Source organism: Sus scrofa, chromosome 1 (assembly GCF_000003025.6).
Source record: "Sus scrofa isolate TJ Tabasco breed Duroc chromosome 1, Sscrofa11.1, whole genome shotgun sequence".
NCBI lineage: Eukaryota > Metazoa > Chordata > Mammalia > Artiodactyla > Suidae > Sus > Sus scrofa.
In genome coordinates this window covers 261324504-261349235 of record NC_010443.5, presented here as the reverse complement: position 1 = coordinate 261349235, position 24732 = coordinate 261324504, and the positions used below count along the sequence as shown (strand labels likewise).

The window sequence follows — 24732 nt, the reverse complement described above, 5'->3', positions numbered from 1 at the left end:
GGTTCCTAGTTGGATTCGGTTCTGCTGCACCACAACGAGAACTCCAAACAGGTGCTATTGTTACAGGGGCTTGATAAATGTTTGTTGAATGAATGACAAATGGGGAATGTGTGAGTGGACCCATCCAGAGGCACACAGCAGTGAAAGGGGTAGCCTTGGGACCTGAACCAATCTCTGCCTCCTGATCAAGTACTCTTTCCACTTTCAGCTCTAGGGGTTGAAAACATTCCTGGTCGCTCTCCCAGTCCGGGGCCTGGTTCTCAGGCTTTTCACCTCTCCTGCTGGTACCAAGGCCCCAGAAGAGGCTATGGGAAGAAGGTAGAGTTGGATGGACCGCAGGAGGTGCTGTGGGCATGGATGAGGTGGCCAACAGGGGGCGCTTGGAGGCTCCAGGGAATCCCGCCCAGCTCCACCAAGCCCAGGGCTGAGGCCCTGTTCCCAGGACACACCCTTCCTCTGCTATCTCAGTCTCTCGAGAACTTTCCCATCATCTAATCTCCAGTGTGTCAGCTGAGCAGGCAGGGTCACCACTCTGTTAACACAGAGGACCCAGAGACCCAGAGATGGACAATGACTTCTCTAAGGTCACACAGCACATCAGCAGGATAGACTGGGCTTGATCCCTATCCTAGACTCCTGCTCACGAGAGGCAGGTTGATGTAGTGGGAAAAAGCTGGGAGTCAGGAGATCTGGGTTCTAGTCCTGGCTGTGGGACTGACTTGCTAGGTGACCCTGGGTCAGTTGCTTAACCTCTCTGTGCCTCAGTTTCCCAGTGTCCCCACCCTCCCTTAAAATAAGAGATCTGAACCCTAACATTAAGGCCATCAAAGCTTGTGATCCCCTCCCTATCCTGACCAAAGATAAGCCCGGCTTTGCAAAGTTACAGCTTTCCCAGAACCCTTCCAAGGTACCAAGCCCTGTGCAAAGCGTTTCCCAGCTAAGCCTTCACTAAATCCTCTCCCCAGGCCTGAAGGGCGGGTACAACTGGCTCTCCTATAACTGAAGGCAAAAGGGAGGTTCAGACAGGCCAAGTCTGCCAGAAGTCACATAGCATATGAAGTCACAGGCTCTTGGGGGGTCTCAGCTTGGCTTTGCTCAACCCCACCTGGCTGGAGGCTGGGGCTCAGACTTCAGAGGTCAAGTTCAAGGGAGATTCTAATGAATTCTAATGTTAGGTCAAATACCTAACATAGGCCCCTCTCTTGGCAGGGCCTAAGAACTAAAGGCTACAGGCTCAAGCCTCAGGCAAGCAAAGTTTCCACCAATGGCCCACCCCTTACCAATTGGGGCTAGAAAGACCACCCTGTGATGTGATGGGGAATTTTCTTCTCTCAATTTAGTAAGAAACCAGAGGCTCAGAGAGGGAGCGTGATTTGTCCAAGGTCACACAGCTAGGAAGTGCCTAGGATTCAAACCCAGGGCTGGCCAACTGCAAAGGCTGAACTCTGACCTGTCTGCCCACGTTACCGCACAAGACTGAAAGATGGAGAGACCTGAGTGAACTCTGCCATTGGTGCATCTGTCCCTGCTGCCTGGCACTCACCTTGTACTTGAGACCAGATTTGAAGTAGCCAAGGAAGGTGGCTGACTCGAAGCCCTGGACCTCGCGGTGCTGCACGGCCCGACCGTTCAGGTAGTCATCCAGCTGCACGGTGAAGATGGCAGCCGCCCCGCTCTCATCCTGGCTGCATTCATTGCCTGGGGGACATCAGAGCAGCATGAGCCTGGCTTCTGAACGTGGTCCCAGCCTCCTATGGAGGAGGAGCCTGGAGCCCCCAGCACTGCCCTGTGATGCTGCCTCCCACGAACCTCAGTTAACACATCTGTATAATGGGGGAGGTGCAGGGCCTCCACGGTCTCTAAAAGTCCTCCCAGCTCTGAGATGCTCCCTAGCACCCACCCTGAGCCCTCTTGAGCATGAAGTCAGGCCAGGGAGCATCAGGAAACCAAAGCACAGTGAGGGGGAAGGACTTGGTCACACAGCAGAGCTGTGGCAAAACTCCAGGCCCCCAAGTCTGAAGGGCAAGCTGGGTTGAGGCTGGAGCTGGGGGGGGGGTCCAGGGTCCCCAAGGCATCCCCAGTTCTGAGCGCCATAATTTAACCCTCACAACAGTCCTATGAGGTGGTCTGGTGCGATCATCATGTCCACTTCACAGAGACACTGGATATTTTGCCAAAGGGCAGAGCTGAAGTCTGAACTTGGGCAGGTGGCTCTAGAGTCTTGGGAACACATAACCAAGGGCCTGGCACACACTTGATGCTCAACAGTCCCGTAATTCTCATGGGCGCTTCCTGGAGACCATGACTCAAAGGTCTGTGCTCTGCAGCAGAGGGGCTGGGGTGGAGGTGGAGGGACTGGGGTGGGGGCCAGCCTCACCCAGCCAGTAGTGGAGGTCATACTGCAGGTTCCCGTTCCTCAGCTGCACCGTCTTCAGGATGACATAGGCATCGCCTGTGAAGAAGTCTCCGTAAAGGTTGGGGGGCACAGGAACCAGGTCGAACTTCTCCACGCGCCAGATCTGCAGTCCGGGCTCCTTCCCTGCCTTGAGGAACTCAGGGTGTTCCACCACCATGGTGCTGGGCTGCAAGAGACCGGGCAGAGCCTGAGCAAGGGCAGGGGCCTTGGCGAGGAGTGACCCCAGGGCACGAGGGAGGGTGGTTTCCAGCACCAAGAGCATCTCACTTGAGCCTAACTCTCCCCACCCCGGAGGCAAGTCTACCCTCTTCTACGCCCCCTGCCTGGATGAGCGAGCAAACAGGGCAGAGCTTAGGCTCCAAGCCCTGTCCGTGGCCAACGTATGTCTCTCCTATTCGGCTCTCTGGCGATGGGGGAAGAGAAGGCTCTCCCTCCTTTCTCCCTTCCTTTCTTAGTGCCAATTAGATGTGACAGCTGAGGCATGGAGAGGTGAAGTGACTCTGCCAGGGGCCCCCAGTTAAGAAATGACGTAGCAGGAATTGCCCCCAGGTTCCAAGAGTGCAAACTCTGGGACCATGGGGAGACCCCTCCAAAGGCAGCGGTAAATCTGGGAGTCCCCAGTGGCTCAGCTTGTTCCCCTCCAGCATCTTCGGTGGCTCTTAGCACTAGAAGGGTCCTCAGAGAGCTTGGTGTCCAACACCACCCTGCAGATAGGGAAATCGAGGCCCCAGGAGGGGAAGGGACTGGCCCAAGGTCACACAGCCTGTCTGGTTTTGCTCTCTGGAAGTGAGATTTCCCATGCCCCATTCATGTCCCCATCACACCTCCAAGAAGGGCAGAGATGACTGAACCCAAGTGGCCTCCTGCGCTGTCTGCCTCCTCCCTCCTGCCCCCCCCAACCCCACCCCCCAAATTCCAATTCTTGGAAAAGGTGAGAGGACACAGCAGCGGCGGGGAGGGAGGAGGGGTTCTGCAGGAGCCTGTTGGAGAAGAGACGGTCAAGGCTGAGGGAGGGGAAAGGCCATCAGACATGCACTGGGTCTAGAGATGGAACAGAGCGGGATTGGTTAGCTTGGGGTCAGAGGGTGGAAGTCAGCAGGCGCAGGTCACCTCAGGCCGGATCTGGTGGAAGAAGTAAAAAAAAAAAAAGAAAGAAAGAAACAGATGGGAGAACTCAGGCAGAGGGGTGGAGAACACGAAGGGGCCACAAAAGGGAGGAGAAACCAGACAGCACAGAGGAGACATCCCAGAGAGGAGACTAAACCACAGTAAGGATGATAAGCAGGTGGAAATAAGATCACACGAGTAAGGAGGGAAATACTGAAGAGGGAGGGAGCAATTAGATGAGAAAGAGGAATCTGAAATGGAAGAAGAAATCAGAAGAGGGGAGGGGAGAAGTGAGGCAGTGGGAAGGAGAAACTAGGCAAGCAAGAGGAGAAATCAGGCGGCAGAGATGGATATAGAAACCAGAAGGCAGCTGCGAGGGAAAAAGAAATCCGGCCAAGGTCAGGTTAGCCTCCAGGGAGGGAAACAGCCAGCACCCTGAGGCTCCCACCCCCATCCACCGGAGCCCCGAAGCTGCAAGATACTTACAAAGCAACAAAACAGTTTTTCCATTCTAGACCTGAATTACTCCCCTTTTCCTAGAGCTGTATCTGCAAGAACTTACAATAGAGAGTTACTCCGGGAGCCCCCGGGCCCCCCGGGCACTCACCCGCATCGGGGATACCCGCCCCTGGGGCGCCCGTGCCTGGGGCGCCCCCCGCGACGCGGTGGCCGCGCGGGCGGGCGGCGACAGCGCGCACAGCGCCACGACCAGCGCGCCAAGCAGCGCGGAGCGGTGCGGTGCCATGGCAGCGACAGCGGCAGCGGCAGTAGACCCGGGCTGCAGCCGCGGCCTCTCCAGTCACCGACTTTAAGTAACCGCCCGCCCATCCCGCCCAAGCCGGGACCGCCCCACAGGGAGGGCGCGCGGGGTAGGGCTGGGCCCCCGCGGGGCCGGGAAGGGCGGGGATCTGGCCTGGATTTTAAAGTCAACAGGATTCCCACCGGGACCGACCCAGCTGGGCGCGGCCGCCCCTTCACCCCAGCTCCCAGGGTGCACAAGGCCTGGCATACAGCAGGCACTAACTGGGTGCACACTAAATGGATGCTTGCAGAAATAGCAGGGGAGCCCACCTAGCTTAGCCTCCTGTGTGATCCATGCAAGACCTCTCCCCTCTCTGCACCTAAGATCTTCAGCAAAAAATATATATTTATTGAAGGTTTTCCATCCGTCACACAACCATCACTCGAGAGCTGACACATCCTAACATCCTTTTTACAGACTGGGTACTGCCGACAGCCCCATTTTACAGAGGGGAAAACTGAGTGCAGTATGGTTAAGCAGCTTGCATACAACTAGAAAAATGAAACAGCCAAGATTTGACCACAGATGGTCTGGGTGGACCACCACTTAAGCAGTATGTGGCTGTCACCAGCTAAGGACACAGTCCAGATGGTCTGGGTGGACCATCCACTTAAGCAGTATGTGGCTGTCACCAACTAAGGACACAGTTCAGGGGGCTGGCCTTCACTGCATCCTTGAGCAGGCAAGACAGAGAGGGTGGGCAGACTTCTAAACTGGGATTGCAGGTTCTTTTTTTTTTTTTTTTTTTTTAATTTTGGCCACACTCATAGTATGTGAAGGTTCTTGGGCCAGGGATCCAACCTGCACCACAGCAGGGACCTGAGCCACTGCAGTGACAATGCCAAATCCTTAACCCACTGAGCCGCTAAGCCACTGAGCCATAAGAGAAATCCTGTAGGTTCTATTTTATTTTATTTTACTTTTTATTTTATTTCAGCTGCACCCATGGCATATGGAAGTTCCTTGACTAGGGATTGATCTGAGCAGCAGCTGCCCACCTATGCCACAGCTGCAAGAACGCTGGCTATTTAACCTGCTCTACCACAGTGGGAACTCCAAGCAGATTCTACTTTAAAGATCGCCCTACTTTTCTTCTTTTTAAAAAATTTTGATTGATTTATTTATTTGGCCACACTCACAGCATGCATAATTTCCCAGATCAGGGGTCAAACCCAAGCCACAACAGAGACCTGAGCCACAGCAATGACAACACCAGATCATTAATCAGCTGAGCCACCAGGGAACTCCCAAAAAGTTTTCATTTTTTAGAAGGTTTTTCTTTTTTTTTTTCCCCTAGGGCTGCACCTGCAGCATATGGAAGTTCCCAGGCTAGGGGTGAATCAGAGCTGTAGCCGCCCACCTATGCCATAGACACAGCAACAGCAGCACGGGATCTGAGCCCATCTTCGACCTACACCACAGCTCACAGCAATGCCAATCCTTAACCCACTGATCGAGGCCACGGACTGCACCTGCGTCCTCATGGATACTAGTCAGATTTGTTTCCACTGAGCCACGATGGGAACTCCTTAGAAGTTTATTTTTATCAGAACTTAAAATCACTTTATTAGTACAAAGTTCTGCCTTCAGATCCTACTTACTTCAACCTCAGTGCAACCAACCGTTTCTATCTTCCTCCTTTATCTGATGATTTCAGAGTTTGCCTTCACATCTTAAATCGCAAGCCCTTGTTGTCTTGGGTTTCTTTGGGGGGCAGGGTGTTTGGTTTGCTTTTCTTGTTCTTTTGGTTTTAGGTCCTAGCTATTGACTCTGCCTGGGGAAGACAAGAATTCAAGTCTCCTCCCCTACTCCCAGGCTCCCTTCTCATCCTTCCCCTCTCCTTCTGGAGGCTTACAATCAGTGGGTTAGACTCACCCCCTCTCCTCCCTCCCACTACTCTGCTGGACCCAATTTCTCTATTTCCAAGTTCCCTTTGTACCCCAGATCTCCCTCTTTCCTAACAGCCTGGTGCAATGACAGGAAGAGACCTAGGGAGTTGGGGACGTGGGTTTGATTCCCACCTCCACTGTGTGTAAGTTAACTTTCTTCTCCTATGCCTCAGTCTCCACCTCTGGTAGATGGGTGTAATGGTAGCTGAAGATTAAACCAGTCTCTGTGCATGAAAATGGTCTGGTCTGCCAATTAGTTAATGGGAGTTCCGATCCCCCTTCCCCACAAAATCTAGCCATCTGTTCTAGCTCCTCCTGGAGCCCAGATTCCATCTAATCAGGCTCAAGTTTGCCCTCCATCACACCCAACTTCTTCCTATTTAAGGGGGACTGTGGGTCTGATAAAGAGCTAAAGGAACACACAAAGAAAGGAGATAAATCTGATTGCAGGGGTTATAAGAAGGCTTCATGGACAAAGGGACTTGTGACCTGGGCCTTGAAGGACAAGGACGGCACTTGAGAAAAGGCATTCTAGGGGAGGGAATGGCATGGGCAAAGGGCGGGTCACATGCAGTGACTAAGGAGGGGTCCTTTCTGAAACACACAAGCAAGAAGAGATGAGATGGGAGACAGCAGCAGAGGTCACAGGGGGCCTGTGTGCCACATTAAAGGATCTGAATTTTATCCCAGGGTCTTTGGAGAGCCACAGAGCAGTGTCAGAGTTCTCAAAGCTGCAGAGCCTGCACTGGATCAGCTCTGCCCTAAATTCAGAAAGCTCTTCCCTCTCCTTAGGCATTTGGACGATTATAAAACCCCCACAGTTCTCATAGGCTCTTGTTGGAAGCATAAACCGGTTTCCCCTCTCTGGAAAGCAATCTGACTATACAAATTCGAAACACGCAATGTGAAAACAGTGCCATCTCCTTCAGTATTACTTACAGAGGAGCAGAAAAATATACGTGCAAGGATGTTCACTGAAGCATTGTTTGAAGAAAACTGGAAAGGACTCAAATGTCCTGATTAAATAAATTATGGAGCCACTATACAATGGAACACTCTGCAGCTGTGAAAAAAGAATGCTCTAGCGCTGACTGTGCCTGGCACATAGTAGGCGCTCAATAAGCACGGAGAGAGCTCCAAGAGTAAAAAGCAAATTGTACAATGATTATAGTATGGTTTCTCTGGTCTTTTTTCCTAAGGGTGTCTGTTTTTGCATATGCCCTTAAAAAAAAAAAAAATTGAGAGTAAATACCAAACTGTCAAGCCAGTTTGTTTGAAAAAGATAAAGAGAAAGAATTTTACTCCCCAGTACAGCCGAGGCTGCTTGAGGCAGGGGTAAGCACCCACAACTGGCACAAAGGAACATTTTAGGGTGATGAGAACATTCCAAGACTGGATTATGGCGATGATTACATAATCGAAAAATGTTCTAAAACTCATAGTGCTATAAGCTGACAATGAGCGAATTGTTATGGTATCTAAATGAGACCTCAAACTATTTGTGTAAAAAATTTTTAAAAGTGCTGCAGTGTTTGAAACTATTTATAAGTATTTATCCAACGTGGGTTTTGTTTTGTTTTGTTTTAATGAAAGACTGCTCTAGAAATAATACCTTAAAAATAGACATTAAAGTGATGCCTGCTCATTAAGACGATTTGAAAAATCCAAAAAAAAGTAGGAAGAAGAAATTTCCCTCCCATCCTACCCCCCAAAGTGAACCTAAGTTGGCATCTGGCCCAGCTGAGCTGTCCCTTCTGCTCAGTTGGTGATTAACAGAGGACAGCTGTGGCTTGGCCTTGGCCCCAGGGATCCCTGACCACCAGCCCAGGGTCACTGGCCCCCAGGTTAATGATCACAAAGTCCCTGCAGCTTTGTCTGTCACGTACCTCTGGAGCCTGGGTCCTCGGTGCTGGAGACCTGGTGAACAGGTCCTGGTTCCTGCCCTTGGGGAGCCCATGGCCTAGAAATTCTCACTACAGGGCAGTGATGTGTGGAGTCTGTGATGGGGACAACATGATCTTACACTGCTCCCTGCCTGGAAGAGGATGTCTGAGTTCAGAAGGGGCAGGGTGAGTTTAAACGCAAAAGAAAAACATCGAGGTAGAATGGAAGATGCCCTGGCTCAGCCTGCCTCTGCTGCTGTCTTCCGGGGCGTCTTTGGGCAAATCACCATCCCTATCTGAGCCTCAGAGTCTCTATATGCAAAAGACGAGGTAGGCCCTGCTGCTTTGGCTCTAAGGCTCATTCCTGGCCCCAGCATTCCCAGATCCTGGCTGTGCAACCACATCTGGAACTTATAGGTCTCTGAGCCTCAGGGTTCCCATCTGGAAAATCGGGGCAGTGGTCCAGGTTGCCTCTATAGGTCCTTGTGAATCAGACAGCCAGGGCCCCTGGCCTACACAAGGGGGCATGGCTGTCACTGATGGCAGTGTGCCACCTCACCTGTGGGTCTGGACATCTCTGGGAGAAGAGAGGGAAGGGGGGGTTGTCCAATACTGAGTCTCCTCACAGCCTCCAGGGGAAATGGGCATTGAAGTTCCCATTTTACAGACCGGAACACTGAGACTCAAGGAGTTTCGGTCACTTGCTCAGGGTCACTCAGCTGGAAAGAGGCACTTTTGAGATTCACACACAAGTCTGGCTAGCTCCAGCCCCCAATCTCTGTCTGAGGATCAAGCAGGGCCTCCCAGCACCATCCCACCTGGGCAGGAAGGGAGCAACTGTACCTTTACAGGTAAATGGTTGCAGTTGCTGAACTGCTCAAGCCTAAGCCGAGCCTTGCAGAGGTTACCTTGAGAAAGCCCTCTAGCCCTGCACCTGTGTGAGCATCCAAGACAGAGGCATGTCCTAGGAAAGTCTCCAGGCTGCAGCCACCGGGTGAAGAACGACTACAGCATCTCTAGACTCTGTGCAACTCCTGGGCACACAGGTCAGGTGTGGTTTCCTGTACTTGGGAGGCAGCCCAGCTCTGCCACCACTTGCTATGTGAGCACATCCTAGTCCCTGCCTTTCTCGGGACTTCAGAGATACCCTTAACTTCTGATCTTGGGTGTTCCTGGCTCTCACCTAGTGCTGCACACAGTCAGGCAGCTTTTCAGCATCTGCCATGGGAAGGGTCTGTGCAGCCCATGTCCCTCCCCCATAGTTGATCCAGGACCCCCACACCCAACCCCGGCCCTGCTCCCTCTGTGACCTCAGGCTAGCCTCCAGGTCTCCCTGAGCCTCTCGAAGCCGCCACCAGAGACAGGAGGAGGCGGCCCCACCCTCCGGCCACAATGTCCAAAAGGCCTTGGCCGGTCCTTGAAGACCCCACCCTGTTCTTTTCTCTTCACCCCAAACACTGCTATTCTTGATTCCCAGGCAGCCAGCCACTCATGGGACACCCTCTCTCGGAGCCTGTGTGCTTTCCAGCTCACTGTTGTGCTCTGGGTCCTCCTGGGAACACCCTCCCTTCTGGCCCAGGTTTTGCTAAATGGAATAATGGTCAGTAAACAAAGAAGCCAGTTACGAAACTCGGTGAACTGGACAGGACTTTGGTAAGGTCTGGGGAGCCCTGGGGGCTTGAAAGAACACGTGTTTTGGAATCCGGGAGACTCAGCTCCTGTGAATGGGGCCTCAGTTTCCTTATTTATAAAGTGGGGAGAATGATACCCAGCTCACAGAGCAGTGAGGAGGCCCCAGGCCTGGCACATGGTAGGAGCTCCCCAAAGTTCCCATCCTTCTTCCTGAGCTGGTCCCTTTGCACAGAGGCCTCTGTTCCACACAAACACACCACGCGAGAGCATTGTGATGGCGCAGGAGAAAGGTCGCAAATTTCACAGTGAGATTCTTGACTTCAGGTCTGGGCTGTGTGACCCAGAGCAAGTTACTTTCCCTCTCTGAGCCTTGGGTCACTCATCTGTACAAAGGGATAGGAATGCTCAGTGGCAAGATGATTGGTTGCTCTGGAGGAAGACTGTTGGTTGCACAGAAGAGCATGGTCACTGGTCCACCCTCTCTTGTAGACAATGACCCCAAGAATAGGAGTGTAACTTCTCAGAGTCCCATAGCGAGTACCTGGCAGAGCAGACCTAGAACCCAGGCTTCCGTTCCCAGGCCAGAGCTGAGGCCTGAGCCCATGATATGACAAGGCTCCCTATAAGGGCCAGCTGGACCTCTGCGCTGGCTTGGTCTATCCTGGGTGTGGACAGCTGTTGGGGAGATGGCCAGTGGGGCTTGGCCGAAGCCACCTCCATGAAGCCAACTCTCCCAGGGACCGAAGCCACTGGCTCTTTCCCAGCTTCCGAGGCAACTCCACCTAGTGCTGAGGGCCAGGGCAGGACATTCACAGACAGCCTGGCCCTGCCACTTCCTGACCTGGTGCCCTGGAAGCAGCCAGATCTGGCCATGGTGAGAGCCAGAGCCTTTCCTGCCTGGGCCCACTTCGACGTCGGTTTCCCCTTCTCTGGGGGAGTTCAGGCCCTGGAAGGTTCAGCAGGCCAGCAGCTGGGGCTGTAAACAGCAGCAAACATTTATATCCTGGTCCCTCCAGCACCCCGCAGCCCACTGACAGGGGGGTCCAGGCACAAACCCAAACCAGCAACAGGATGAGACCCAATGATAGGCACTGTGGCACAGGACCAGGAGAAAATGGGAAACAGCCTCTAATTTAAAACCCCTGGGGCAGTGGGGCCTGTGGTGCCCCAACCCAGCCAGAGGAGCAGAAGTCACAGGAGATAACTCCTTGCTCCACAGAGGAAGGGCTTTTCTGAGAGGGAGAAAAAACAATATGCCTGATTGTGGAAAGAGCTTCTGCCAGGAAAATCTGGTTTAAATCCCTGACCTACTGCTTCCTAGCTAGCTGTGTGGCTTCTGCTCCCTAAGCCTCAACTCCTCATCTGTAAAATGGGGACTAGAACACCTTATTCCCAGGGTTGCTGTGAGAATTTAATAACATAAAATACGTTTGGGGCGTAGCCCACGCTTGGCCTGGAAATATACACGTATAAAGGAAGCTGTGGTTGTTGTCTGCTAGAGGGTTGAGTGAGTTTCTGACTCTCTGACACTCAAGTTCCTTTTGTATAAAATCAGGATTAAAAATGCTGGAGTTCCCATTGTGGTTCAGCAGGTTAAGAACCCAACTACTATCCATGAAGAATGAATGCGGTTTCGATCCCTGGCCTCGCTCAGTGGGTTAAGGATCCGGCGTTGCTGTGAGCTGTGGTGTAGGTTGCAGATGCGACTCGGGTCCCACGTTGCTGTGGCTGTGGTGTAGGCCAGTACCTGCAGCTCCTATTTGACCCATAGCCTGGGAACCTCCATATGCTGCAGGTGTGGCCCTGAAAAGAAAAAACAAAACAAAACAAAACAAAACAGGGCAAAAAATGTCTTTCTCAAAGGCGAGTGGAGAGGATTGAATGAAACCATGAGGACCCTGTCTGGTATTAGACAGATGTTCAAAAATGCCAGTTCCCTTTCCCCTCTTGCAGAAAGATAATGAGTGGTCCAGTGGTGACCCAGCCAAGGGGACTCAGGTGACAAGCAAGCTATCCTATGTCCAAGGATCCTTCAGGCCCTGGGACTTTAAGATTCTGAAAGAAACAGCAAAAGGAAAATAATGTTTGAGCATTCCCCCTTGTCTGTCTGGGGGTCAAGTTCATCCTTCTGTAAGATATAGCAAGGACAGTGGAAGGACCCTAGGCCAATAATCACCACGACAGGAACAATAATGACAGGACTTCAGAAGATGGTGACACATCCTTTCTGCTGCAGGCTCTGAATGAAGCCTTTCTCTGTCCCCAAGCCATGCACAGCAGAGACTTCCCTGTAAGCGGGAGCCCATTGTCTGGGCATCAGTTTGCATTCTGCAGGCAGAACTCTGGAAAAACACAAAAGGGGCAGATGTAGGGCAGAGGAGAGGCTCCAGAATCCAGGAGCAGTGGCGGCACCTCAGTGTGCTCAGGATATCAAGAATGACCAACAGGGCGAAGGGTGCAAATCTGCCATCCAAGAGAAAACAGATAGTGTCAGGAGTTCCTGTCGTGGCTCAGCAGTAACAAACCCAACTAGTAACTAGTATGAGGATACAGGTTCGATCCCTGGCCCCGCAAGGTGGATTAAGGATCCGGCTTTGCCATGAGCTGTGGGGTAGATTGAAGACAAGGCTCAGATGTGCCATTGCTGTTGGCGGCAGTGTAGGTAGGTCGGCAGCTGCAGTTCAGATTCAACCCCTAGCCTGGGAACGTACATAACCCACAAGTGCAGCCCTTAAAGAAACAGAAAAAATGTCCAAGGTGGGCCTGCTCAGAGCCTGAATCTCTACCACAGGGGGGAACTTGGGCAAATGGGCCTTCTGCAGCATTTCCATTTCCTCCTCTATAAAATGAGGTGATGAGTCCTGCCCCATGGGAGGACCAAAGGAGCTCCCGGCCCTGTGCCTGGCACACAGCAGGCGCTCAATAATCACAACACCCAAAGACAACCCTCCAGCATGTGTTCAGGAGGCCCCAGTATGCACACTTGACTTCTATCTCTGCATCCTTGCATCCAAAGCATAGGAGGACTGGAGGCTCAGAGACCCAGAGGGTGCCTGGGACTAAAGATGGGGAAGCAACTCAAGAGAGAGCTTTGAAACAGCACTCAAAGAGCCCAGCTTGCCTACCCCCGCCCCCCACCCCATCCACATATCTCTTTATGATGCCCTCCCCTCTGGTCTGCTCCCACTCAAGGAACAAGCATTCTGGGGTCACCACCCAATCCCAGCCCTGTCTCTTACTACCTAGGTGACCCTAGGCAAGTGACACAACCTCTCTGAGCCTGTGTCCTTGGGTAGAGCATAGCCACACTATCTCACAGGCCAGAACTTGATCCTAGTAAACATTAGTTATGGTAAAACTCCAAATGCGAGCATGATTAGAGATTCTTTGCAATGGTATCTCAAACTTTGAACTACAATAGAACTACCAGAGACTCAAAGATATTTTTCATTCAAATATTTCATTTTAATAAGGCTTTTTAAAAGCACTTTCCCCCCTTAAACATAAACAGAGGTATGGTATGGAATGCTTTTGTTCCTTTCCCAGCTCAGGGAATAATCAAAACCACCTGGAAGAATTAAATGAGATCCAGCCCACAAAACCCAGTGCCTGGCATGTGACAGGCAGGGCTCCGGAATGGGTGCTGCCTCCTCTCCCAGGTGTGCTCCTGGCCTCACCAGCATCCCAGCATCCAGGGACCTTCTCAACCACCCGTATCATCTGCCAGGTGCCTGCCCTTCTGGGGGTTTCTGGAACCCTCCGGGACACTCTTCAGGCAGAGTCTGGCCAGCATCATCCCAATAGAATATATACCAGGGCTGAGGCCAGAGCAGCACTGCTCAACCCCACGTACTCCCTACTGTACACCCACTTCCCTCTCCCGCATCCCAGCCACTGTCCCATTCATGGCCCCCATCTTTTCCTTGGAACCACCACATCAGCTTCCTCACTGCCTTCAACTCCCATTATCCACAGAGATTGTATCATTCCCTACTCAAGACCCTTCCGCAGCCCCCAGTGCGACAAAAGAAGCCAGGACTCCTCAGCTTGGCTTTTAAGGCCCTCTGGGTCTGCTATCCACGTGCTCTTTTTTTTTTTTTTTTTTTTTTGTCTTTTTGCCATTTCTTGGGCCGCTCCCACGGCATATGGAGATTCCCAGGCTAGGGGTCGAATCAGAGCTGTAGCCACCGGCCTACGCCGGAGCCACAGCAACGCGGGATCCGAGCCGCGTCTGCAACCTACACCACACAGCTCACGGCAACGCCGGATCGTTAACCCACTGAGCAAGGGCAGGGACCGGACCCGCAACCTCATGGTTCCTAGTCGGATTCGTTGTCGGATTCGTTAACCACTGCGCCACGACGGGAACTCCTATCCACGTGCTCTTGCAGTTTCATCATCACTGACCTGCCCTCCCCCACCCCCGACACCCTCGGGGCCACCTCTTGCCTCTCTGTGTCCTCAATGTCCTGCCTCCAGGAGAGTGGGAGTCTAGCTTCAGCTCTGCCTCTGACTGTGTGACCTCAGGCAAGCGCTCTGTCTCTCTGAGCCTCAGTCTCCTCATCAGTCTACCAGGGGTCTTGCGCAGATGAGGCAAGAAAAGGGAGTGCGTGTTGGGAGCCAGGAGGGCCCAGGAAATCCTAGCCTGTGAGTCACAGCCTCCTCCCCACACCTCTGTTTCCATTACCCCGACAGCAGCTGGTAGGGATCTCTCTCCCTAAGCCCCGGAACGGAACACAGATTTGCTCACGGCCAGCAGCAGCAGCCAGGGAGCAGAAGGCGGCTTAGAGGAAAATTACCCGGCTCTGGCCCAGCCAACACTGGTGCTCACAGCTGTCTCACAGAGGGGACCAGGGGTCTGGCAGCCTCTTCTGGAGCCATGGACTTGGCCCCAAGCCTTGACCCCGTCTGAGCTGGCGGGATGATGGGGGGTACTCTGGGACACTCCCACTCTTTGGCATCCAGAGAGACGGGAGGAGGAAAAAAAAAAAAACAGACAGGCCTTTGTGAAAGGAGAAAATTGGCTCCTGCTGCTACATGCTGAGGCCCCAGGCACGGACACGGAAAGGGACCCTCTGGCCCCATTGCGATATATCAAACCCTGCACCCTAGGTACCTCCTCCCTGCATCATGTACTTTGAACACACCTGGCATCACATACACAGTGTTCTCTCTGTCCCACATCAGGCCCTATGTCCCTCATACCTTGTCCTGCCTGTGTAGCCTGGTGCACTGTCCACTTGCTGCATCCCATGTCACTCATACCTTGCAGCAGGCTCCATGCATCACATCACATCTGCTGTATGATGTACAGACGGTCCCGATTTGCAATGGCCCAGCTTAATGACGTTTTGACTTTACGACAGTGCAAAAGCAATACATATTCAGCAGAACCCATACTTTGAATTTTGATTTCCCCTGGGCTAGCAATATGCCGTATGGTCCTCTCTCATGCCACAGGGCTGTGGTAGCTCCCAGTCAGCCCCACGATCACAAGGGGAAACCACTGGTACACTTACAACCGTTCCAGACCCATACAACCTCTCTGTTTTTCGTCGTCCATACAGCGTTCAACAAATACATGAGAGAGTCAATACTGTACTATAAAACAAGCTTCCTGTTAGATTTTGCCCAACTATAGGCTCATGTAAGTGTTCTGAGCACCTTTAAGGTGGGCTAGGCGAAGCTATGATGTATGAAGGTGAGATATGTTAGGTGTATTCAAGGCATTTCGACCTAAGATATTTTCAGCTTATTGGGACGTAACGCCTTTGAAAGTCAAGGAAGATCTGTACTATCTACCATCTTTTGAATCCCACGTCCACTGTGCCAGGTCCTGTCCCTGGGAAGTATGTGCCATGAACCTTGCCCTGGGTCCATGAACTGTGTCCCTCACTCCATGATTCTCATCTATCATGTGATGGTCAAGGAAGGGAGGTCCTAGGACAGACCCCCCCCATTACCTACGTGTCCTTGGAAAAGTTACTCCCCTTCCCGGTGCCTCAGTTTCTTCAGCTACAAAACGGAAATGATATGAATGCTCACCTCATAAGTGTTATGGGGATTGAAGGAGATACAGCAGTTAAGGGGCTTCACCCAGGGCCTGGCACACAGTAAGTCTAACAAATGTTTGCTGAATTGTTACAACTGTGTAGGGGTGTCTGTACTACAACCTGGACCCTGCCTGCCAGGCTCCTACATGCACCAGACACTATCACATTAGTGAATTTCAAACAATGAACTGTAAGGAGGCTACACTCCGTCTCCTGCAGAAGAGAAATCCAAGGCTCAGAGTGGGGCAGTAATCTGCAGAGGTCACACAGCCAGAAAGGGTGAAGCTGGGAGTTGCACCCAGGTCTGGGCATTCAGAAAAACAGAAAGTAGATTATTGGTGGGCTAGGAGGTGGGTGCACAGATTGCCAGCCAGCAGGCACAGGCACCTTTTAGGGGTGATTACGGGTGATAAAAACGTTCTCCTACTGAATGGTGGTGGCACTGTGTAACCCTGTAAATTTACTACAAAATCATGGAATTAATATTATATGTAGTAAATTTACCCCAGCAATTTACATAAATTACACTTCCATAAAGCTAGTTTTTATGGGTTTTTTTTTTTTTTAAAGACCATGCACTTCTAGTGCACCATTCTGCCGAAGCATTCATCAAGAAAAGTGCTCGCTGAGTTCCCGTCAGGGCTCAGCGGTTAACGGACCTGACTAGCATCCATGAGAATGCAGGTTTGATCCCCGGCCTTGCTCAGATGGTTAAGGATCCAGCATTGCCGTGAGCTGTGGTGTAGGTCGCAGACGCTGCTCAGATCCCACGTTGCTGTGGCTGTGGTGTAGGCCGGCAGCTACAGCTCCGATTGGACCCCTAGCCTGGGAACCTCCATATGCTGTGGGTGCAGCCCTAAAAAAAGCAAAAAAAAAGAAAAGAAGAGAAAAGAAAAGTGCTTGCTGTGAGTTAGTGGAGATGGTCAGACAGTCAAGCAGAGGCCCAAAGGAGCCTCAAGCCACGTGGTTCCCCAACACCTCTGCAGGCCAGGTGTGCAGCAGAATCACCTGGGGAGCTCCAGGAAACTTAGGTTCCCAGGCCCCACACCCAGCTTCTGAGTCTATAGCTGGAGGTGGGGCCTGGGAACCTGGGATGCTGAGGCTCACATGGACTGGGAACAGCTTTATCAGAGCCCACCTCCTCCTTTGCACTTGGGGAAACTGAGGCCGGGCAGAACAGAGGACATGCCTGATCTAGTCCATCAAGCAGGGAGAGAGCCAGGGCTGGAATTGGGGCCCCTTTCTTGTTCCTTCTCCCCTTTCCCTCCTCCTCCCTCCTCCTCCCTCCTCCCTGGCCCTCAGCCTCCTGGTGACTCAGGACTCTGAGTCATCCAGTGGCACCACAGAGGAAACTTCTTAGGAAAAACAATCCCCAAACAAAGCTTCCCCTGATCTGGGGAACAGAATAGGCCCAGGGGGCTAAGAGAGGGAGGGGAGGAGAACACAGGGTGGAGTCGGAAGCCTGGACCCCCAGACCACTTTCCTCTTGGCCTTGGAGCCCTAGAGAAGGCACTTCCCTGCTCTGAGCCTGTTTTCCCTGAGCCAACTACACCTCCTACTGCACACAGAAGCTCAATATGGACCAGGCAACATGATAAGTACTTACCCGGTTGTCTTGTGAACAACACTTCCCTAAAACCCATCATGGCCTGGCATCATGCCCACTTTACAGATGGGGAAACTGAGGCTCAGAAAGGTTCAGCCCAAGGCTACACAGTTAGGAAGTGCAGAGCAGAGTCCAAAAAAACTCAGGGCGATCTTTACTCTCACTCCTGCACATCTTCTAACAGTACCGACTGCATAGCCTGGCATGCAGATCATGGCTCATCAAAGGTGTGAGATTGTGTCTCTTCTCCTTTCTTTCCTGTGTCAGACCCTGCCTTGGGACTCCCCAGCCCAGTGCGGCACACACATAAACTTGGGTAATCTCTCAGGTGGCTCTCAGCAGCAAGAGCACAAGGTAGGAAGCACCCAGGGCCTGAGGAGCCACAGAGGAGGAGCATTTGAGCAGGGCCTTAAAGGATGAATGGAGGTTTGTCTTCAGAGAACAGGGAACAGGCAGATCAGGTAGAGGGAACAGCAAAAGCAAAGGCTCAGAGGTGCGGCCTGCACAGGAGAATGCAAACACTGGAAAGGCATGGCTGGGGTTAAGACCTGGTGGGTAAACACTGGAGAGGCCTACCTGCTAGGGGTCCTGGCCTGATCTGAAGCAGCAGAGGACTTTGAAGCCAGGAGGGAATAGGATCAGAGCTGGTTTCATCTCTGCAGAGGGCCTGGTAGGTGGCTGAACCGCGAGTCAGGACAGGGATTTCCCCGAGGCCTCCCTGGAGCCCCTTTTCTGAACAGGCTTTGGGGACAAGTAGATCCCTTGCTACTCACCCATGGGTCAGAGTCACCCCCGAGAGCCTCTTCCTCCGCCATAGCTGGGCTGGGCAGAGGCGGGTCACTTCTACCCACATCAACCTAATCACATCGGCCTATAAATAGGACCTTGTGGCTTGGTCTGAAATAGCTGTGCCAGGCCCGGCTCCACGGGCATCACATGGGCACGCACAGTTCCGGATACGGTCCTTCTCCTCAACACAATTAAAACCCAGAACTTCCTCAGGAAACCACTGATCATGCTCTAATTCACTTTCTTAGACACGAGACAGTGGGCTGCGGGGAAGAGCCCACCCACCTACTGCAGGTTATTGGAAATGGGCCTTGTGACTGCTTTCCTGCTCTCTGGCAACTCTGAGCCAGTCTCTACCTCTCTCTGGGCCTCGGTTTCCCCAAATGTAAACTGGGAGGTTGGACATGATATCCTTGGGGTCCTTCTAGCCAGGAGGTTCCCCAGAATTGCCTTGGAATGTCCATTCCATTGGTACCCCTCCCCTGGCCAACTTGGGAACTCTTTTAAATTATCAGTATTTTAAAAATAAGAATTGCAAAAAATACAGGAGCCAGGTCCAAGCCCTGCCACTGAAGGGCTGGGTGACCTGAGATGAGTCACCGTCCCTCTCTGGGCTCCAGATTCTTCAGCCATAAGATAAAGGTATTAGCAGGATGATTGATAGATTGATTGACTGATTTTTAAAATTTTATGGCCAAGTGTGTGGCATATGGAAGTTCCCAGGCCAGGGACTGAATTAGCTGCAGCAAGCTGGATCCTTTAACCCACTCCACTGGGCTCAGGGTCAACCCACACCTCCACAGTGACCCAGGCCACTCTGAAGTCCAATTCTTAACCCACAGCACCACGGCAGGAACTCCTTTAAGTTTTGTTTGTTTGCTTAGTATTTACGGAACCATCATAGGCCAGCCTTGTGCTGAGTGCTAGGGCACTAACAGACAGCTAAGACCTGGTGTAGCCTCTGAGCCCAGCCCTGGGCCACACTCCAGTGGGAGAAAGGAAAAGGCCAAATCACTCAGCATCCCACCAGAGGCTTCCTTCAGGGCTGCTGGGGACACTTGTTTCCAGTTCAGATTACAGACTTATGGCCACAGAGAAGGAGTCCCCAAAGGGCCATTTATGACATTGGCCTGGGCCATTACCATCCAAAAATAAAGATAATCGAGCCATCACTAGGTACCAGGCATAAGCTTAAGACTTTACTCTCCGTCATCAATCCTCAACAACCCTATTATCACTTCCATTTCACAGATGAAGAAACTGAGGCTGAGAGGGTTAAAGGATGTGTCCAGAAGCACCTAGAAAGTCTGAGTCACAGTGATGCTCACACCTGTTTGCCTGGAGCCCAGGGTGTGATCAAATCCCAGTGAAACAGCTCAGGAGGGCCAACCAATGGGGAAATGACCCATCAGGGCACGGGACAGAAAGAGGCACAGAGCCTTTTACTGTGTATGTGTGGGTAGGTGGGAGTGACAAGGTTTCACCCAGTGACCACTCATTCTCTCCAACCAGTTCACAGCGCTGCCTTTCTGATCCTCCGCCTCCCACCAACTCATTGTTCTCACATCCCATTGCTCAAGCCACGCCTCCCTGGTACCCAGAGGATCAGGACCCTGCACTCCAGGCATCTCCCATCCCAGCTCTCCCCATCAACTCCTGCCCCTCTCCACCTCCACCCCCCCATCCTGCTTTAGCTGCTCTGCTCACGAGTCCCCAAGCACAGCAGTTCCACCAGGGGGCTAAGCCTTTGCACACGAATCTCCTTCGCCTGGAGTGACCACTGCATCCTCTAGTCCAGCCCAGTGCCGGACTCAGGAGGAAGCCCTCTGTGGCTCCCAGCACCCCTGGCACTTATTGCCTGGCTCTCAGGGCATCAGCCACCAAAAGTCTGGATCTCCCAGGACTGGATCTGATTCATCTCCCCTCACCAGCACAGAAGCTCAGGAATGAAAAAATGCAAGGAGCCCAGGGAATGCTGGAGAGTGGTTTTTTCCAGAGAAAGCCAGAGAGTTTTCCAGGACTGCCCAAGACCAAGCCTCATGCTGAGGCACGGCACCAGGACGCCACAGTGTGGAAGAACCAAAAATTACATCCTCAGGGCTCATCAGGGTGGGATTTGCGACCCTCTTTCATGGGTTCTATAATTAAGTCAGGGCAAACTTCTTCCCTACTTTAAACCTTCCAGTGTTTCTCCAGGGGTCTAGGATAAAATCCAAACTCTAAGCAAGGACCCCAAGAGCCCACACGACCGAGGTACTGCCTGATCTCCGGTTCCTTTCCCCATCACGCTCCTGCCTTTCAGTTCCTCAAGGACCACACATGCAACATCCTGACTCAGAGCCTCGCTCATGCCATTCCCTCTGCCAGGGACTCTGTTCCCTGCCCACTCAGCCACCTTCTACTCCATCTTCGGGTGTGAGCGTTTTCAGAAAGGCCTCCCTCATCTGTCCAGAAAAGATCTCAACCCCCCCCCATCCCATATACCCTCATAACACTGGTTGTTCTTTTACAACTGAAGAAAGACTGAATTTGTTATGCACATAAGGACTAATGTAAGACCCATGAAGGCTGGAAAAATCTTGTTCTTTGCTGCTTGTCCAACACCCAGTCTAGGGCCTAAATATCTGCCAAGTGAATGCACGTATCAATGAATGAATGAGTGAATGAATGAACCTAACCAAGTAACTTAAGAAGTGGTTGGTTAGAATCCTGTTGAACATTTGAGGCAAAAAAAAAAAAAAACAGGGCCCTGATTAAGAGGTCAGAGGAGTAGGAGAGAAAGTGGACAGTACAGGTTGCCAGAGCAAAAAGGAAAGTAAGCTTCTAGAAGGAGATATCCAAGGCTCAGAGAAGTGGGATGTGGAGACCTTGGGAAATGCCCCTGGATTTTGACCAAAAGGTGGTCCCTGGAGCCCTCTTGGAGGTGGGAGAGAGGCAGGGCACAGCTCAGGGATTGGGGGGGGGGGGGGGTGAACACGCAAAGTCCTCAGCTGACATGCACTCCATGGGTGCTCACTTCTGTAAAAGTGGGGAAAGCAGAAGGTGGTCCCTGTGTCATTGTCACCCAAAGCGTTAATTACATGACTCTCTTTCTGGTGACAGATCACTCTGAGGCACTTCAGCTCTGGGAGTGGTCAGGGCTCAGTCTCAAAATCTGGAGCATCAGAACCAAGACGGTCCCCAACCCTCCCACCTCGGCAGCATCGGGGATGCCCCTGTGTCTAGAACCTTCTGCAGCTGAAGTTGAACAAGTGCCCTGCTCTGGGCCCAGTGGGCCTTGTAGGCATCCCCAGCCTTAAGGACAAAGCTTTCTGGGGACTATTGGAAGGCCCTTTTCATCTAAGTCTGGGGAAAGAGGAACAACTCCCATGGTGGTTGGCTTATCGTGTCCCCCCTGCAGAAGCCAGCTGGACTGCAGGAATGAGTAAGCCCTGGAGGCTCTCAGCCTCTTCTCCTTTTGGCAGCCAAGGGTGATGTCATGACCTGGTTGTGGCTGGGGGGGTGTTTTCCAGGCTCTCCACATGGCTGCTATTAGAAAGTCACTCCTTTCTGTTCTGACACTGGAAGCTGGGTAATTCCCCTAGTGCGGATGGTTCCTCTTTGCACGGCTCACGAGGCCCTTCAGCATCTACGAGCTCGGTGCAGCTCTCACGACAACCTTGTGAGGTGGGTGGGGGGGACCAATGCAGCCATTTTACAGGCCGAGAAACCGAGGCCCAAGCTGGCACCTGAACCAGGTGTCCTGCTTCTAGCTGAGGCCTCTGCGCTCCACCCTCTGCCTCTCAGCCTCCTTCAGCAGGTCACCTGTGAATCTGATAGTCAGGTGGGCCCCACCCTGCCAGCCCTGCCAGCCCTCCCCAGGTGGGTATGACTCATCCACCTTCCCCTCCACTCACACTCCTCTCAACAACAAGCCAGGCCACACCGGTCTTTTCTCACCTCTCCTAAGCCTCCAGGGAGAATTCCTGCACCTCCTCCTCTCAGGGAGGAGTCCGCCCTCTGACAGCAGAGCTTACAGAGGCCTAGAGAGGGAAGGCACTTTCCTGCAGTCACCCAGCGAGCAAGCAGCACAGCCAGGGTGGGGGCCCAGGCACCCTGGCACCCAGCCCAGTTCTTGCCGCTTCCCCACAGGATCTCCCTTGCCTGGCATCCGGCTCAAGGGATTGAGAAGCAAATGAAACAATGCACAGAAACATCCTCTGAGTCTAACTGGAAAAAACCTTAGGGACTCCCTTTGAATCCCTTTGAGGCCACCAAAGGCGGCTCTCACTGTCCCCTCCAGACTCCCCTGGGCAGCCAGGGCTGGGTTTAGAAGGATGCTGGGCTGCACTGCACTACCTACCTCGCAGGGCTGTCACGTGAAAAGGGATGCTTTGTCAAGAGGTGTCAGGACCAAGGCTGAAGTACAAGGGGTTATCAGCACTACCTGTAAAGAGAGGACCAAGATTTTTAGGGTCAGGGGCTCCAGGTCATCTGGTCAAAGCCTCATTTGATGCTTCCACTCCTCCCCAACACCCACCCCTATCCCCAAGGTCACACAATTCCTACTTGCACACCTCCAGCAATGGGGCACTCACTTCTTGCCAAGACCTTTTGTTGGACAGTTTAGCTGGTTAAAAGAATTGTCATTAGGATGTGCTAAAGTCTCTCTCCCTATTCCAGTCCTAGCTGTACCCGCTGGGGCCACCCAGAACAGGTCTGTCACTCTGTTTCCCAATGGCTCTTTAGAGACTTGAAGACAGTGACCCTGGATCCTTCAAGTCTCCTACAAGTTGTACCGCCCCACTTCCTCCAGCTTTTCCTGAGACCGAGGTGGCTACCCTGTTGCCCTGATCCATTCCAGATGAACCCAGTCCCTCCTGATAGCATAAACCTCAGATTTAAACATTTAGATGAGCTCTATCTAGAGCAGGACAAGCAGAACTCTCACCTCCATCATTCTAAATATCATGCCTCTATTTATCCAGCCTCAAATCCCATGAGCATTTAAGGTAAGCCCATTGCATGACCAAATTTAGCTTATGGTCAACTTCAGAGCTGTGGTTCAAGATTCTGGTGTTAGACAAAACGGCCCCTCATTTGACTAATCTGTAACTTAACCAAGTTACTTCATGTCTCTGAGTCTCAGTTTCCTTCTCTGTGAAAGAGAGATTATGTAAGAACCTACCCCCATAGGGTCATTGTGAAGATTAAATGAGATAAAACATGTCCAGGGTATCTGAACAGTGCATATGTTTATTCTGATGCATCAATTAAATCTCCAAGTCTTTTTCTAGAAATTACCTTTCTCATCCTGTATTTGTGCAGTCTGGGGACCCAAGCTGTATGCATGCCATATTCCCACCTCTCTGCCCAGCATTGCTCTATTATTGCAAGACTATATTGTGATTATTTGGTGATGGGTCTTTCTCTCTCATCAGATGTGACTATTTTGCCTTTGAAGCTCCTGACCTGGCACCTGACCTGGCAAACAGCAGGGCTGGTGGGTATATGCTGAATGATGCAAAAAGGACCAGCCAACCTCAGCTCCAGAGTGGCACAGCCCAGCCTTTCAGCCCCCACACTTTCAGGAACAGCCATATCTTCACTCTTCCTCACTCCCCAGAGTCCTAGTCAGCTACACTCAGGGAGCAGCTGACTCCCGAGCAGCTGAGCGAACTGGCTCCTGCCTAAACTGGAAAATTTCTCTGCCCAAACCAGCTTCCTGAAGCCAAGGGGAGAGAGTCCAAGATCCCAAATGCAGGCTCCTGGGATTAAGACACAAATGAACCCTATTCTTAGCTGACAATAAATGGCCCAGACATTCCTGTGGATTTTTTCATTGTGAGTGGCACCAGTGCATAGCAAGGGATCTGGGAAGAGGTTGGGCACTTATCACTTATCTGGGCCCGAGGACCTGAGGTTAAATGCCACCCCCGTGGGCTCTCTTCAAAGAGTTCCACAGAAACTTCCTGGTTCCATGAGAGAGATCAAAGCAGAGTTGAGTTCCTGCCAATGAGTAATGACTTCCCACTTTCTGTTAAGTCCCCCCTTTCAAATCCAGCACACACACACACACACACCCGCTCTTCCATACACTTCCAAACCTCATGCTCATCCTTACCAGCGGTGCTGCATTTGTTCCCAAGGGCAACCTGTCCCGCCCTCCATGCTCCCCATCTCAGCATCAGCACCCCCATCCGCCATCCACACACTGTGTCAGGCCAGACACCAGGGCACCCCCCTCTTCAGCCTCCCCTGCTCAGTCAAACTCACCTTCAACATGGTCTAGTCCTGCCGGTTCTATCTGAACGCATCCACTTCCTCCCACCTCCACTGCCAACATCTTGGTCCAGGCACCATCGCCTCTCATCTGGGAAACTGCAGGGCTTCCTACCTGGTTCTCCCACTTCCTCTCTCCTCCCCAACACTGCCATCTGCTCCAGGCAAGCCCAGACCACATCACTCCTCTGCTCAGACTCAACCATGGCTCCCGAGAGCCCCCAGATAAAAACTCAAGATCCTCGGTGAGGCTTTCAACACTTTTCATGATCTACCCCCATCAGCGCCTTGAGC

At 52.2% G+C, this 24732-nt stretch overlaps 1 long non-coding RNA gene across 9 annotated transcripts in view; it reads right to left on the bottom strand.

The window, feature by feature from the left end:
- GSN overlaps positions 1-24732 on the bottom strand; it is a 77138-nt gene that overhangs the window by 23613 nt on the left and 28793 nt on the right. For 3 of the 9 annotated variants that reach the window (XR_002337470.1, XR_002337469.1, XR_002337471.1), the window contains exons 2-4: positions 22520-22603; positions 2378-2582; positions 1544-1698 (exon numbers count right to left, since the gene is read on the bottom strand). This is a non-coding gene — a long non-coding RNA (gelsolin). Of the gene's footprint in view, positions 1-1543; positions 1699-2377; positions 2583-4009; positions 4081-4130; positions 4365-9005; positions 9111-18161; positions 20898-22519; positions 22604-24732 lie in introns of those variants that run through there. The other 6 variants (XR_002337467.1, XR_002337468.1, XR_002337463.1 and 3 more) reach the window with 6 other exon arrangements.